Source organism: Pongo abelii, chromosome 10, assembly GCF_028885655.2.
Source record: "Pongo abelii isolate AG06213 chromosome 10, NHGRI_mPonAbe1-v2.0_pri, whole genome shotgun sequence".
In the NCBI taxonomy this organism is placed as follows: domain Eukaryota; kingdom Metazoa; phylum Chordata; class Mammalia; order Primates; family Hominidae; genus Pongo; species Pongo abelii.
The window spans coordinates 125,937,367-125,952,430 of record NC_071995.2 but is presented as its reverse complement, the minus strand read 5'-3'; the positions used below and the strand labels follow the sequence as shown (position 1 = coordinate 125,952,430).

The 15,064-nt window shown below is 39.1% G+C and overlaps 1 long non-coding RNA gene across 3 annotated transcripts in view; it reads left to right on the top strand.

Annotated features, from left to right (window-relative positions):
* Window positions 1-15,064, top strand: part of LOC103892161 (uncharacterized) — a 61,078-nt gene that overhangs the window by 14,934 nt on the left and 31,080 nt on the right. For 2 of the 3 annotated variants that reach the window (XR_008512245.2, XR_010135850.1), the window contains exons 2-3: window positions 12,151-12,625; window positions 13,449-13,646. This is a non-coding gene — a long non-coding RNA (uncharacterized LOC103892161). Of the gene's footprint in view, window positions 1-12,150; window positions 12,626-13,448; window positions 14,055-15,064 lie in introns of those variants that run through there. The other variant, XR_656390.4, reaches the window with a different exon arrangement.

Here is a 15,064-nt window from a genome sequence, read left to right as displayed (position 1 = left end):
TCCTGGCATATCACATTGTGTCCATCTGACTGTGGGTCTCCTTGCAATGAGGATAATAATAGCACCTACTTCTTAGGGAAGTTGTGAAGAATAAATAGATTCAAACATGTAAATTAGTCAGAACAGCATTTGCCACACTTTCTGTCAGGTAATTGTGCCTAGTTATAAATTTGCTAAGAGGTTTGCAAGAGACAAATGAATGGTATAAATCACCAAAAGGTAGGATAGCTTATTATAACTAATAATCAGCATAGATATTCCTTGTCTAATGTACAAATAAAGGGAAATAAAATGGTCTTCCTGACCTGGTGTAATCACTTCCAAGAAGTGATAATTCTGGAAGTAATTAAGAGTTCATGAGGCTAACTACCGGTCAGTGAAGTGTACTTCCCATCAGGAAACATGATAAACATGCAGTCATTTTTATTCCATAGTTCTAGATCCTCCAAAGGCAAAGGAGATGGCATTTCTCCAGCTTAAGTTTCACTATATAGTTTTAGGAAGTTAACATTAGCTGATATTACTACTATCCTTATCAGAAAATTACTCTTTTGGAATTTAAGAAAATCTCTATGAAGAGGTACAAAGATTAGCAGCAAATGATGAGAACTGACTTCAGTCTGGGTCAGAGTCCAAGGAGGATATCAGTGTTCCTTTACTTTAGTGCTATAATCTGATCCCAAGCAGTAAAGCAAACTCAAGCGATTTTCTGAGAACCATGATAGGACAATTTTAACTCCATGAAGTTAATCTGCCAGATTATAGTACATATTTTAGAACATATTTGATATCATTCCAGATGTTTCCTTGGCTAAACATTCTTAAATTACTGTGACAACAATCTGTAAGTTAATTATTTGCTAATATTGTCCTATTAGTTTGGAACTTCAAGGCTCCTGACCAGCTGAAGAAAAGGTGATCATCAAAAACATGAACCATCAGAGAGTGACAAGAAGTTAGAAATGTACTATTGGTAATGAGATTATCAAGCAGGCTTTGTTGTACCAAAGGTTTATCTCACCTGAGGTTATGTCTTTCCAACTAAGTTCATGATAGGAGAACATATTGCTAATAACAATCGTTCATATAAATTGACCCATACACATATCAGGTTCTAATCATTGCATTTTAAATACATTATTGCTGCATCACTAGAACACTCCAAAAGGTAAATTCATCTATTATTCTTTATTCTCATTTTACAGACAAAGAAGTCGAGGCTTAGTAAAGCCAAGAAACTCTCCCAGGCTTATACCATTAAGAATTGGTTATAGACTAGATTCCAGTAAGTTTAATGTTAGAGACTGAGTTCTTAGCCATCGTGTATTATTGACTCTCCTACTTTTACTGGCAAAAACTGAAGTGTTGTTACTGTGTCATTTTGTTTTAACCAAACATTTGGCATAATTATTTTCATATTCAGACAAGCTACAGACTCCTTCAGGGGATAGCAAACTATGACCTTCAGGACCAATTCAGTCCAATGCATGTTTTGTAAGAAAGAATTTAAAGCTACATCTGATTGTTTATACATGTTTATGCTACACTTGACACATACGGCCTGTGGCTGCTTTTATTCTTGTGCTTATGACAGAGACCATATGGTCTGCAAAGCTACTATCTGGCTGCCCCTGGTGATACAGCCAGGCTTGAGCTTGAGGTTTGATGATTACAGGTATCAATGGAACCACGCCAAGAAGCATGGATCTCCTGTGGTGCATGATCATATAAGTGACGGGTTCCTAGCTGCCAAGGGTGACAAGCCCAACTCCGCTAAGAACCTAATCCCAGAGCTGACCCCAGATCGGCTCTTCCTGCCTCTTTTCCCAATGCTTACCTGCTGGAGTTCCTTCACTGGCTCAGCCCAGAGTCATTCTCATGTCTGGTATGATCTCACTAATACCGTGCCTCCAAATCCTCTTTTTGGATGACTTCATTTCACAATACTCTCCTCTCCCTACCTCTCAGGATGGCCTTCATAGGATCTTTCTCCAACTGAGGCATTTTCTTGTTTGTCTTCACCAAGGCAAAGCCCCACAGTGGACAGGTCTGATTGGTTTCTTGTCTATTTCCCTGCAGAAGGCAGTCATGAGGTCCTCAAGGGTCCACACCTGGCATGTCCCAGGTGCATCCCATGGGTTGACCTCTCTGCCCGGATCTGCACGTGCCCCAACCTAGGCCTTCATTTAAGACAAACTTGGCCATCGTCTGTCAAACAACAGAGCCTAGCTGGAGTCTCCTAGAATGGGTCATGTTGTGAGCCTGGAATACCTGATGTTTCAACCTTTTACCTGAAGATCCAGGCTGAGTTGTGACCCCTCTCTAAGCAGAAACTTCACCAGGTGCATCAGGCCTGTTAGAGGGGGTCCCCAGAGGGTTCTCCCAGGATGGTAGTGTGTTGAAAGGCTCAAGAGCTGTGGGGGCCATAGTCTAAAACGCAGGGCCCAAAGGATCATGGTTGTAATTATGGGACCCTATTGCCCTATGGAGTCATAAATGCATCTTGAAATTATAAAGTATCTCAAAAAGAAAAGTATCAGTTTTCATTTGTGTAAGTATAACTGTCTTTCAGATGGGGCACTTGCTTTCAACTCTCTGTTTATACAATATTATCCATCTTCCATTCATCCATGTGTACTTCTCACACATACTGCTGCAATATTCAGCCTGTGTTGTGAGTGCTGGAGAGAGAGGGGGAGAAGCAAATATAACAGACTGGAATGTTTGCCCGTTAGGGGCTACAACACCCAGCACAGGCCAGGTCAGAGCAGACAGTCATTAAATATTTTTTAAATTAATAAATGAGCATGGTCACTGTGGCCAATTGAAGATCTAGTAGCATAAGGAAAGAGTGTGGTAGGGATGTTGGAAGAGAGTGGGGTTGACTAAGCAAATAAACAGGGATATCAAGTATGAACAGAGTGTCAAACTGCAAGGAAATAGAGATCTTGTTATTCAGAAAGTTGGAAGCTCATAGCCTGATGTGTAGAAAGGGCTGTGTGTGTGAGCCAGGGCAAGAAGAGTGTGTTGTGGTCCATGCTGCACGGAAGTGTCAAGTGAATGATACTGACAGGTCTCAACCTAATAACTAAGAAAATAAATAGAAACAGGAAAAGAAAACAGCCCAATTTCCCTGAGTTTCAGCTCAACATGTAAAATACACAATCACACACATACGTAAATACACCCATCTGCATACTTTCTCTTTTTGTGTGAGCAGCTGGAATTTACTGTAGGTGAAACAAATGTGAAGGAGGGTGGGAAACATACAGGATTCTCAGTTCTATTTGAGACTTATCGATCTGAGTCAGTCTTATAAAATAGTATCTGATTATTTTTAGTTTAAAGGGAAGCCTCAGTTGGGCACTTCAGCCGGATTATCATTGACGCTGGCATACGTTAGACCAGACTGCATGTTGAAGCATGTCTTAAAATCCACCTTGTGTCTGCTTAATTGCTGATATGGTTTGGATCTGTGTCCCCAGCAAATCTCATGTTGAATTGTCATCCCCAGTGTTGAGGTGGGGCCTGGTGGGAGGTGAATGGATCATGGGGACAGAGTTCTCATGAATGGTTTAGCACCATCCACCTTGGTACTGTATAATGATAGAGTTCTCATGAATGGTTTAGCACCATCCACCTTGGTACTGTATAATGATAGAGTTCTCATGAATGGTTTAGCACCATCCACCTTGGTACTGTATAATGATAGAGTTCTCACAGTATCTGGTTGTTTAAAATTGTGTGGCGCCTCCCCACTTTCTCTCTTCCTCCTGCCCTGGCCATGTAAGACGTGCCTGCTTCCCCTTCACCTTCCACCATGATTGGAAGCTTCTTGAGGCTTCCCCAGAACCCAGAAGCAGAAGCTAGTATGCTTCCTGTAGGGCCTGTGGAAACATGAGCCAATTAAACCTCTTTTCTTTTCTTTTTTTTTTTTTTTTTTGAGAATGAGTCTTTAAAAAAAAGCACTCAGGCTGGAGTGCAGTGGTACAATCTTGGCTCACTGCAACCTCCGCCTCCCAGATTCAAGCAATTCTCCTGCCTCAGCCTCTCCAGTAGCTGGGATTACAGGCATGTGCCACCACACCCACCTAATTTTTGTATTTTTAGTAGAGATGGGTTTTCACCATGTTGGCCAGGCTGGCTTCGAACTCCTGACCTCAAGTGATCTGCCCACCTTGGCCTCCCAAAGTGCTGAGATGACAGGCGTGAGCCACCATGCGTGGCCCCTCTTTTCTGTGTAAATTACCAAGTCTCAGGTATTTCTTTATAGCAATGTGAGAACTGCCTGATACAGTCACTCACATTTGCTGAGTGCTTATTTTATGCCAGATATGATCCAGAGCACCATGTGGTCATGAACGCATGAAGCTGTCACAGTGATCCTGTGGCATTGTACCCATTTCACATAGAAGAAATGGAGGTTCAGTGAGAATAAGGGTATAAACATATAAGTAGATAGATATTAATAGATAGGTGGGTAGATACAATTTTTCTGAACAAACACGTAGAAAAATAGCGTTAAAAATATTATCAAGCATGTTTTTTATTCCAAAGCTTCTAAGGCCTTCAATGTGCATCGCTACCTCTCAAGATCAATATATGCCACATAACACACAATAAACTTAACCAGAGATGCCTTTCCTCCACTAGCATCTAGCAGCACTAGATTTTCTAGAAAAACTTTGAGAATCACCGATGATATAACAGATCTCAAAATGCCTTGAAATTTGAATTCAAAATAATGTTTAAATATAAAATGGACTTTTGTGCTTTGTTTCCAACAAATAGAAAGGAGAACTTACTCATGAAATTTAGGCAGCCCATCACACAGAACTAGGTGTTTTGTAATTTTTTTGACTCAAAATTGGTAAGTCAGCATTAGAAAGAGTGAGAGTATTGTCTATCTTAAGCTATGTATAGGGATGATTGCAGCATATAGCCCCAAGGCCATACTGACAGCAAGGTCTTATCTCAGATAGGGAGCTCTATTCTCTCCCTGTATTAGTCTGTTTTCGTGCTGCTGATAAAGACGTACCTGAAACTTGGTAATTTATAAAGGAAAGAGGTTTAATGGACTCACAGTTCCATATGGCTGGGGAGACCTCACAATCATGCTGGAAGGCGAAAGGCACACCTTACATAGTGGCAGGCAAGAGGGAAAGAGAACCAAATGAAAGGGGAAACCCCTTGTAAAACCATCAGCTCTTGTGAGACTTATTCACTAACACAAGACAGTGTGGGGGAAACCACCCCCATGATTCAATTATCTCCCACCAGTTCCTCCCACACGTGGGAGATTATGGGAGCTACAATTCAAGATGAGATTTGGGTGGGGACACAGCCAAACCATATAACTCTCCCATTGTGTATCTTTATTTACTGGCCCAACATCATCCTTCAAAAATTGCCCACTTCTCCTTCATTTCTGTACTTTTTCCACACACCCACAGACAAATACTTAGATACACACACACATACACCACCCTTTTAAAATTAATGTCTTTCTGAACGTATGGCCATAGCTTTTTATCACACTAACATTATTGAAATCTTCCTCTCTCTCTCTCTCTCTCTCACTCTCGCTCTCTCTCTGTCTCACTCTGTGTGTGTTTAAATTCCAAGAAATGTAATGGGGAAATATATTTAAAACCATTAACATTTTTAATATCTGCAGGGTTGAGATTCAGGACAGTTAGGCGGATACGTTATGGAAAGGGGATTTCCATTTGTTATTTAACCTGTACATTCTGTGCTTTGTTGCAAACATATATTGTTTTGGTAGTTTAAATAAATACTTTTAATAACTAAAATAACACATGTGTCCTAAGTCAAAGAATTTCTTGGTCCTAATTTACCTCCATGAATTTGAAACAAAGAAGCTAAATTTGAAATCTATTAGGCAGTTGGCAACATAGAACACTGAATAATGCTGCGTCCTGAGGCATCTTTGCAGAGTTTGAAGTGCTTTCTCCTTTATAAGTGATTTTGTGCTGCACAAATGGGTGCTCATGGATACTTGACAGAAATGTCTAGGCCTCTGCAGCACATCGTGTATAAAAGGTTGATAAGGGAGGCTGGGGTGGGCGGATCACCTGAGGTCAGGAGTTTGATACCAGCGTGGCTAACATGGTGAAAACCTGTTTCTACTAAAAAAAAACCAACAAAACAAACAAAAAAAAATTAGCCAGGCGTGGTGATGCACGCCTGTAATCCCAGCTTCTCGGGAGGCTGAGGCAGGAGAATTGCTTGAACCCGGAAGGCGGAGGTTGCAGTGAGCTGAGATTGTGCCATTGCACTCCAGCTTGAGCAACAAGAGCGAAACTCCATCTCAAAAAAAGAAAAAGTGATAAAAGGCTGTGCTCCAGTTTCCTCTAGGAGTTAAACACAGGAAATGGTCCGCTTGCCTGCTGGTTTCAGGCAGAGCCCGCCTGCTTGGGGACTATGAGTCACATTGTGTGAGGCTCCTGGTGAGCACATGGGATGCCCAGGGACCTTCAGGAGCAATTCATGTTTCTAACTAACTCTTTTAGCAGCTCATTCCATGAGACATTTATTGGCAACAAGAACTTGTTTAGAGACATTCACGGAAGCAGAGATAGAGAAGTGCATAAGCGTGAATAATTATCTGCAAGAGATAATTGACGACGTAGATCCCATGGGTGGAAAAGGACAAAGCCTTTTTCCTGTGTTTGATTCCCCTCTCTTCGTGATGAAAGTGTCTTGTTTCATGCAGTTGATGACAAACCTCAGATTCATCTTCATTAGTGTTCCGTTTAGCAGGATCTACCAGCTCCACGTGTGACAGTTTTTATTCTGGTAGGCTTTCAATTAAACTCCATAGATAAAAGGTATTTTTACTTCAAAGGCATGTAAAACCATCTTTCACTAATGAATAGATTTGAATGACATAGTTTCACAAGACTGTATCCGACTACAATGAAAACCGTTAGAAGTTTCTTCTTTTCAGTCACTGATTGCCGTGTTCCATAAACAGAATGATTTTTATTTTTAATATATAGTGGTAAACACAGTCTACAAATTCAGGGCCTGAAAAAAAAATAAGCCAAACTTTGAAAAGTGTTCACAGAAGTGTAAAAGAATGAATAAAAGCAGGAAGTCAAGTTCTTTCCATGTTTGTAGCTCATGGAAATTTGTCCTGGTCACATGTACTGCCACAGTGTGTTTTGTAGTGACTGTTTCCAAGGCTCCCCCAGGACTGCAGCAGACACAGCTTGGGGAGGAGGGAGTGGGGCAGAAGGGACGGTGGGGTGGGCTTTGCCCTTGACACACTGACCCCTTGGTCATTCTGATGGTGTGGGAACCCAGTAGGCCTCAGTTTTCTTGGCTGAACTAAAATAGAATAAGAATCCTGTACAACATGCTTTTGGGCCACACTTTCATTTAAAATAAGTCAGGACGGATGCATACATACATACATACACGCATATATACAATTTTGTAAATACTTATATTGTAAATACTTATATTTCACATATATACCTATGTTTATATAACTATATATTATATATACCTATATTTCACATATATAAAGAGAGATAGATATAGATATACACACATTTGTGTGGCAGGATAAATATAAAGAGAAAGAACAGCAGGATGGAAATATTTTGTAGATATAGACATAGATATAAATAGCTCCTGGCCCTGGCCCTCTCCTCTTCCCTGCACTCTCCTGCCCAACATATATATATACACACACACACACATATATGTGTTTATACACACACATATATACATATATACATGCACACACACATATATGTGTATACAGTATGTCCTCACTTAAAATCATTAATATGTTAATAGGTTCTTAGAAACTACAACTTTAAGTGAAAAGATGTATGGTAGGTCCTCAAACAACGTCGTTTCCTTCAACATTATCTGGTTATAATGTTGATGAGAAAAAAAACTGGCTCTGTCGTATGTCTTTCTCTTAAAGTCGCAGTTTCCAAGAGCCTATTAATGACATGGAGAAATTATACATCCTGCCACTCGTTCTTTTTTACTTCTCATATTTACACCATTTACATTTAAAGTAATTACTGATATGTCAGAGTTTAATTCTGCTATGTTTTTATTTGTTTTTTCTCTCTGCTTCTTATTCCTCTGTGTCTTTTCTTGTCCTCATGTGGGATGCATGAAAAGGTTTTAGAATTCCATCTTTTATCATCTTATTGAGCACATTGCATTGTATGGTTTTCTTAGTAGATGCTCTAGTTATTGTGTGTGTGTGTGTGTATGTATAAAAACAGAAAGTCTAGTTTCCTCAATGTTTGTAACTCGTGAAAGTTCAGTCCTGGTCACATGCATTGTCACTGTGCTTTGTGGGGTCTGTTTTCAAGGTACCATGTTACCATATGGTCACACACACACACACACACACACACATACACACACTAGGCATCACAGGATGCAGGTATAGACATGGTATCCCTTTGAATGAAGCATAGAAACCTTACTTCCATTTCTGTCCCTTTGCTCTCCTCGCTTTTCAAATATAATTTTCCTACATAATCTCCTCGGCATACATTGATCACTACAATAGATAATAAGTTTGCTTCGATCCTAAAATATGATTAAAGACACTCAGGAGGTGAAAGATAGTCTATTTTATTTGCTTCTATTTTTATATATAATTCTGTTTTCTTTCTTTCTGAGGGTCAACATTTTCTTCTGCTACCATTTTACTTTGTTTGGAGAGGTCCCTATTACTATTCTTTCAGGGTATATCTTGTAGTAACATATTTTCTTCATTACATTTTAACAGAAAATGCTTTTTTTGTCTCATTTCTGAAGGACTATTTCACCAGATATAGGATTTTGATTTTGTGTGTTTTTTTTCTTTAAGTATTTGAACAATGTTGCCCCACTTTCTTCTCATTTCTGTCATTTCAGATGAGAAATTCTTTGTCCTTCGAATTGGTATTTAATAAATAATGTATTTTTTTCTCTGTTTTTAATCTTTTCTTGTTGCTTTCAGCTTTTGGAAGTTTAATTATGGCACGTCTTGGTGTGGCTTTCTTTGGGTTTATCTCATTTGAAATATTCTCAGCTTCTTGAATCTGTAGGTTGATGTCTTTTTGCCAAATTTGGGAAGTTTCTAGACGTTATTTCTTTGAAAAGCAGTTCAGTCCTACACTTTTTTTTATCTCTTTCTGTGACTCTAATGATATAAAACTTAAGCCTTTTTTTATTGACCTGCAGATCCCGAATGCTCTGTTCATTTTTTTCCATCAACTTATCTTTCATTCAAATCAAGTAAATTTTATCCATCTTCCTTCTGTTCCACTGAATCTCTTCTATCTCCACTCTACTATTGAGCCTATCCAGCTAGTTTTTTTTCTTTCTTTTGTATTTTTCAGTTCTATAATTCCCATTTGGTCTTTTAAAATAACTTCTACTTCGTTACTGAGATTTTGTAATTTTTTCATTTGTCTCAAGAGAATTGTAGTTTCTTGTCAAAGTATTTTTTATGATGGCTGCTTTCAAATCCTTGTCAAATAATTCTAACATCTGATTCATCTCAGTATTTGTATCTGCGCTTATTCTTTCCTCAAACTACAGATTCCCTGGTTCTTCGTATATTGACTGATTTTCAACTGTATCCTGAAAATGGTTATTTTTCTTTAAAAGACACTGAGTCCTATATAAGTCTTTTCTTTTAGCAGGCATTAGGCTTGTTTAGGTTTGGCATATGTCTAGCGTATATTTTTGGTATGTGGTTTGAGTGACAGTTTAGTTTTCAGAGCCCTTTTAGTGCTTCTCTGTTCTACTTTATTCTTCTGGTGCTGCCGGGCTCACACCCAATCCTGGCTGGTGCCACCTGCAGCTACAGAAAGTGCTTTCCTGGGCCACCTCCCATGGGGTGGCAGATGATGCTGGTCCTTGGTCTCCTGATGCCATTGAATACAGCACCAGGTGTGGATCAGCCTATGTGGGCTTCATTGTTGCCACTGTGGGTGGGTCAACTCACTGGTGCTATAGGTGGGTAGCAATGGTTGAGTTGGTTCCCTGGTGCTCTGAAATGCTGCAGGCAGATTAGCCAGCAAATGCCCCAGGTGTGCAGCAGCTGTCTGCTGGCTGCCCCTTACCCCAGTTCTACAACAAGAGAAAGCCGCTTTTCTTGAAGTATTTTGCCGATGCCTATTGGGGGTGTCCAGACTGTAATCCTCTCTGGTGCCAGCCTGGAAGATGTGTGGGAAGTAAACGTAAAACCAAGAGACTTCACCACTTTGTTGTTCAAGTCTTGAGGTCCCCAGCTAGTCTGCCTTCTTTCTTCCACATTCAGAGTCCTTCCATTGCTCTCTGTTGAGTTATATCTAGGATTGTTAGTTGTATTTATGAGTGAAGAGTAGGAGAAAGTGCATATACACCACCTTGTCTTGGTACCAGAAGTTTATATGAGTGCATCTCTTTTTATTTATTTATTTATTTTTTTGAGACAGAGTCTCGCTCTGTCATCCAGGCTGGAGTGCAACAGTGTGGTCTCAGCTCACTGCAACCTCCACCTCCTGGGTTCAACCGATTCTCCTGCCTCAGCCTCCCGAGTAGCTAGGATTACAGGCACCCGGCACCATGCCCGGCTAATTTTTGTGTGTGTGTGTGTGTGTTTAGTAGAGACGGTGTTTCACTATGTTGGCCAGGCTGGTCTCAAACTCCTGACCTCGTGATCCACCTGCCTCAGCCTCCCAAAGTGCTGGGATTATAGGCGTGAGCCCCATGCCTGACAGTAGCACATCTCTTAAAAGGCTACAGTGTTTCATCTCTTTTTTTCTATTAACACACTTCATTTTTAATATTAACACAAGGTGACACAACTAGCAAAAGAGATGGGGTCTCCACACCTGTGCCTCCTGCCTGCTGTCATTCATTGTGAATTGACATGTGTTCCATTACCCTGGAACAAAACTAGCAGAGCTTCTCAATTCTTGTTAAAGAATGATAGCTTTCTTTTCAGAGAGAAAAGGATGACGTTTATACAAAAACTGACAGGCTTTAGAATAAATATTTATCTGGCAGGAGAAGAAACTTAGACTTATCAGATTATCTTAAGAAAATCATACATAGCTGTTAGAATCAACTTTGGCTAAAGGGGGAATAATATGATGAATAGCAAACATTATATATGCAAATAATTTCACATTATAGATACCTATTGTTTTCACTTTCCATAAACTGTCACAATCAAAATAAAAATGATAAACTGGTGGTGGGAAACGTGGTGATTGGGAAGCTGAGGGAGAGCATTTGTGTTTGGATCCATCAAATTATGTACCTTTTTATTATTCAAGTTAATGGTATTGTGTTTATAAGCATTTGTGCCCTAATTTATTTCCCCAGGCTGCAAACAATTTCCTTGTGCTCAACCAAATTCAAAAGTCCTCCTGGTAGATAACTCTGCTTCACAGTTTGTTCCCCAAATGAGTTTAGTTTGAATGGAGCTTCCAGTTTGAAACCATACACATCTTCCTCATTCTTCCGTCTCTGCCAAAGCCCTGTCCTGCAGACTCCGACCCTCAGTCCATCTCACAGTGGATACTCCCTGCAACACGGGACGTTCCAAGCAGTTCACATAGCTTTGTTTATGGGATATAGCATAGTTGGACTTGCCAGATGAAGTACAGGAAACCGCAGTTAAATTTGAGTATAAGATAAATAGTGAATAATTTTATAGTACAGTATGTCTCAAGTATTGTATGGAACATACTTCTGCTAAAAAAAAAATGCATTATTTATCTGCAATTCAAATTTAACACCATGCACTTTTATTTGCGTAGTCTGACAATCCTCTATTGAGGTCATGATGTTTCCACCTTCCAAAACATATCTGTCAGAAAATATGCATTTTTACTCTAGTTCAAGATGACTAGTTTAAAGAAAGCTGCGGTAAAACTTAAATGCTATCTTCCTTAATTCCTTTACTTTGTAGTGACCAAATCAAAAACACACTTTAATGTGGCCACTAAATCAATGCGATAAGAAAACCTGAAGCATTATTATCACATTTACTGTCCAATGCTATTTATGTGAATTTAGAAAATGCACAAAATATTACAACGTATTTTGCAATAAGATGTGTCAGGGTCAAGCACATGTCACAAATATATCTGACTTCTGTTTGTACAGGAGAAAGAGATGAAGAAGACATTCGTATCAGGGGGAAAATGAAATACAACCATAACAGGGACACATACGAACCCTTGATGTTCCTGTGCCGTGAGATGAGGAGTACAATTAAATCAAATCTCTGCATTTATATACAGACAAGAAAAGAAGACAAAAATAAAGAAACAAGTTCTTGAAAGGAACACAGCATTTCTATCCAATGAAGAATGAAGATATCCTGGAATACATTTATGGCCCCTCAGCAATGCTGGTCTGAGAAGCACTGCCATCCTGTTCACAAACTTTGGAATACGTTCATTTGAGCTTCCCTAGTTCTGCTACATACTCTCCAGACAACCTGTGACAAGTTTCTGAGCCTCAGTTTCCATATCCGTAAAAGGGAAATAAGAATACTCACCCCCCAGGATTTCTGTGAGAGTTAAATGAGATAATGTATTGAAAGTATCTTGATACAAGACCTGACAAATTCATGCATGTATGATAAATGGCTTACTATTATTGTTATAGAATGGGATATGATATTATTATCTATATTTGTAATGTGTCTTCCAAACTACAATCTAAATTTTACAAGTAAATCAAGTATGTTTTAGGTTTTTGTCTGCCTCTCTTTACTCCCCAGCTCTCAATAAACACTTATGCGTGATTAATTGTAATTGAGTAAGGAGAATAAATTTAGATGAGAAACATAAAGAATAGTTTTTAAAAAGACAGAGAGGCTCTAGGAAGTGGTGTCATAGGGTTTTAAGTTTAGAGTCAAGAAGCCCTGACTGTGATATGGGTGACAAATTCAGGAACCTACAGGAGCCAGATTCTTCAAAATTATCCACTTTTTGATCCATCTTTTATCTTCTCATTTTTATTATGACATAGATATAGAAACTATTTGTTTTCTTTTTTGTCTATAAAAACATCAGGGGTCCAACCACAGCAATATATAGAAACTAACACTGAAGCTAGCTTCAGGGAGGCAAAAGGGAGTGGTGGGGATTGCGGTAACATGGTGTGGATATCAGCACACACCCTGTTGAAAGGGAGCAGCTGGCTTCCTCAGGCGGGAAGGCAGGGCTGGTGCTGCCTGAACTTCCTGTTTTTGGTAAACTGATAAGAATACATATATTTGTGTCAAATCTCCCAATTTTAAAATAGTGACTCAAAAATATCTAAAGCACTATGTGAGTAAAGTAAAAAAGAGTCCCATGCCTGCAGGACGAAATTGGGCAGTCAGGCTGTTGGGGCATATACTTTTTCTTTAAGTCACAAAGGAATGGTTATCTTGTCTGCTACTTTTGTTTCAGATTAGAAAACCTGAGACCCAGATGGGGGAAACTGCTTTCCACGGTTAATCGTGAACAACTGGCCAGGATGGGACAGAACCCCATACACAGCCTTCATTCCAGGGCTCAGAACAAAAAAGGCAGTGGCCTGGGCTGCACCTGAGCTTGGCTTCACATAGGAGTGATTCTGGAATGCAGGCTCCTGATGACGACCTCAAGGTTAGAATGAAGGCCGAAGATGCCTTTTTTGTGTGTGCTTTTCTTTTCTAAATAAAATACAAATTGCTTTTATTTCATGAAGAGCAACTACATTCCCAGGTTGCTTTAGTCTTCTAGGGATCCTTGGCCAGACCTACCCTGTGTTAGGTTCCTTATCTGTAAAATGCAGAGTAGCTCACAAACTCACAAGTGTGGTATGAGGACTGAAACGATCACCTGGAGTGGCGATCCTAACCTCCAACTTTCCGTAAGAAAGAATTCCATTCTGTGCATAAAAATTCATGCTTGTAACGTGTGTTTATCCAAAATGAGACCAACAGAAGATTATTTTCCTCCAATAGTGCAAGCTAATAAATAAGGCACATTTTAAAGCTGTTTCTAATTAATAAAAGCATTATATCCATTAAAGAGTCGTAACTTAAATCTATCTTCTTAAAAGAAGTAGCTTACATAGTTCATAATTGTGTAAAATGTTAACACTTGCATCATGAGTTACTTCAGAGAAAGGGTAATAAACCCCACTTGGCTCTCTGCCTCTCTGTTAAAAAGCGATCACAGAAACATGCGCACATGCGTTTAAAAAGAGGCCTCAGAAAAATATCTTTCTTGTAGAATTAACATTGATCTTCAGTAGCTTGTCCCACTTTTGCATTCTTTTTCACAGATGAAATAGTTGTTCTCCATTGTAAGGCAAAACCGCTTTAAGAACTCAGGGTTCAATCCTGTTGCTATTCTCAGGATTTACTTCTGGTGTTATGATGTTTTTTCTTTGTAATTTCATAACACAAAATGTTTATAGGCTACTTCTGAGCCATAAGCTTTGATTACTTTAATGATCACACAACACATATTCTGTAAGCATGCTTTCGATGTGCATCCTGGTGTGTGAGTATTTAATTATATTACATGAAACAATTCATAGCTGAGAAGAAGATAAGGTTAACTTTGATAAGGGAAAATGTGAAATTGCCCTCCAATTCTTTTCTAATGAAACTGTGTGCTTGTGTCTGTGTGTAGATATATATATAAGATATATATATACTATATATATTATGTATATATATACTTACATACATATATATGTATCATAGATAGATAGATAGATAGATAGATAGATATAAAATATATATAACACAACAAAATATTCCCTAAACATTTTGTGTCAATTCTGTTAGGCAGTGAACTCCAAATTTGACCAAGACGCAAATTTGGTCCTGATATTTTTATAATCTCCAAGGGAGGACATGGCGCCTGTGGAAGTCATCATTTTGATCATTTTGAAAGGTAGACGCTGGTCAGGATGATGACGGAGATGTAGATCTGATGCCCAGAATCTCAGGTGTGTGAACGTCTTGTTTCTCCATCATAGAACAGGAAATGTCATTCCTGGGGAAGAACACCCAATGAACAGGCACCTC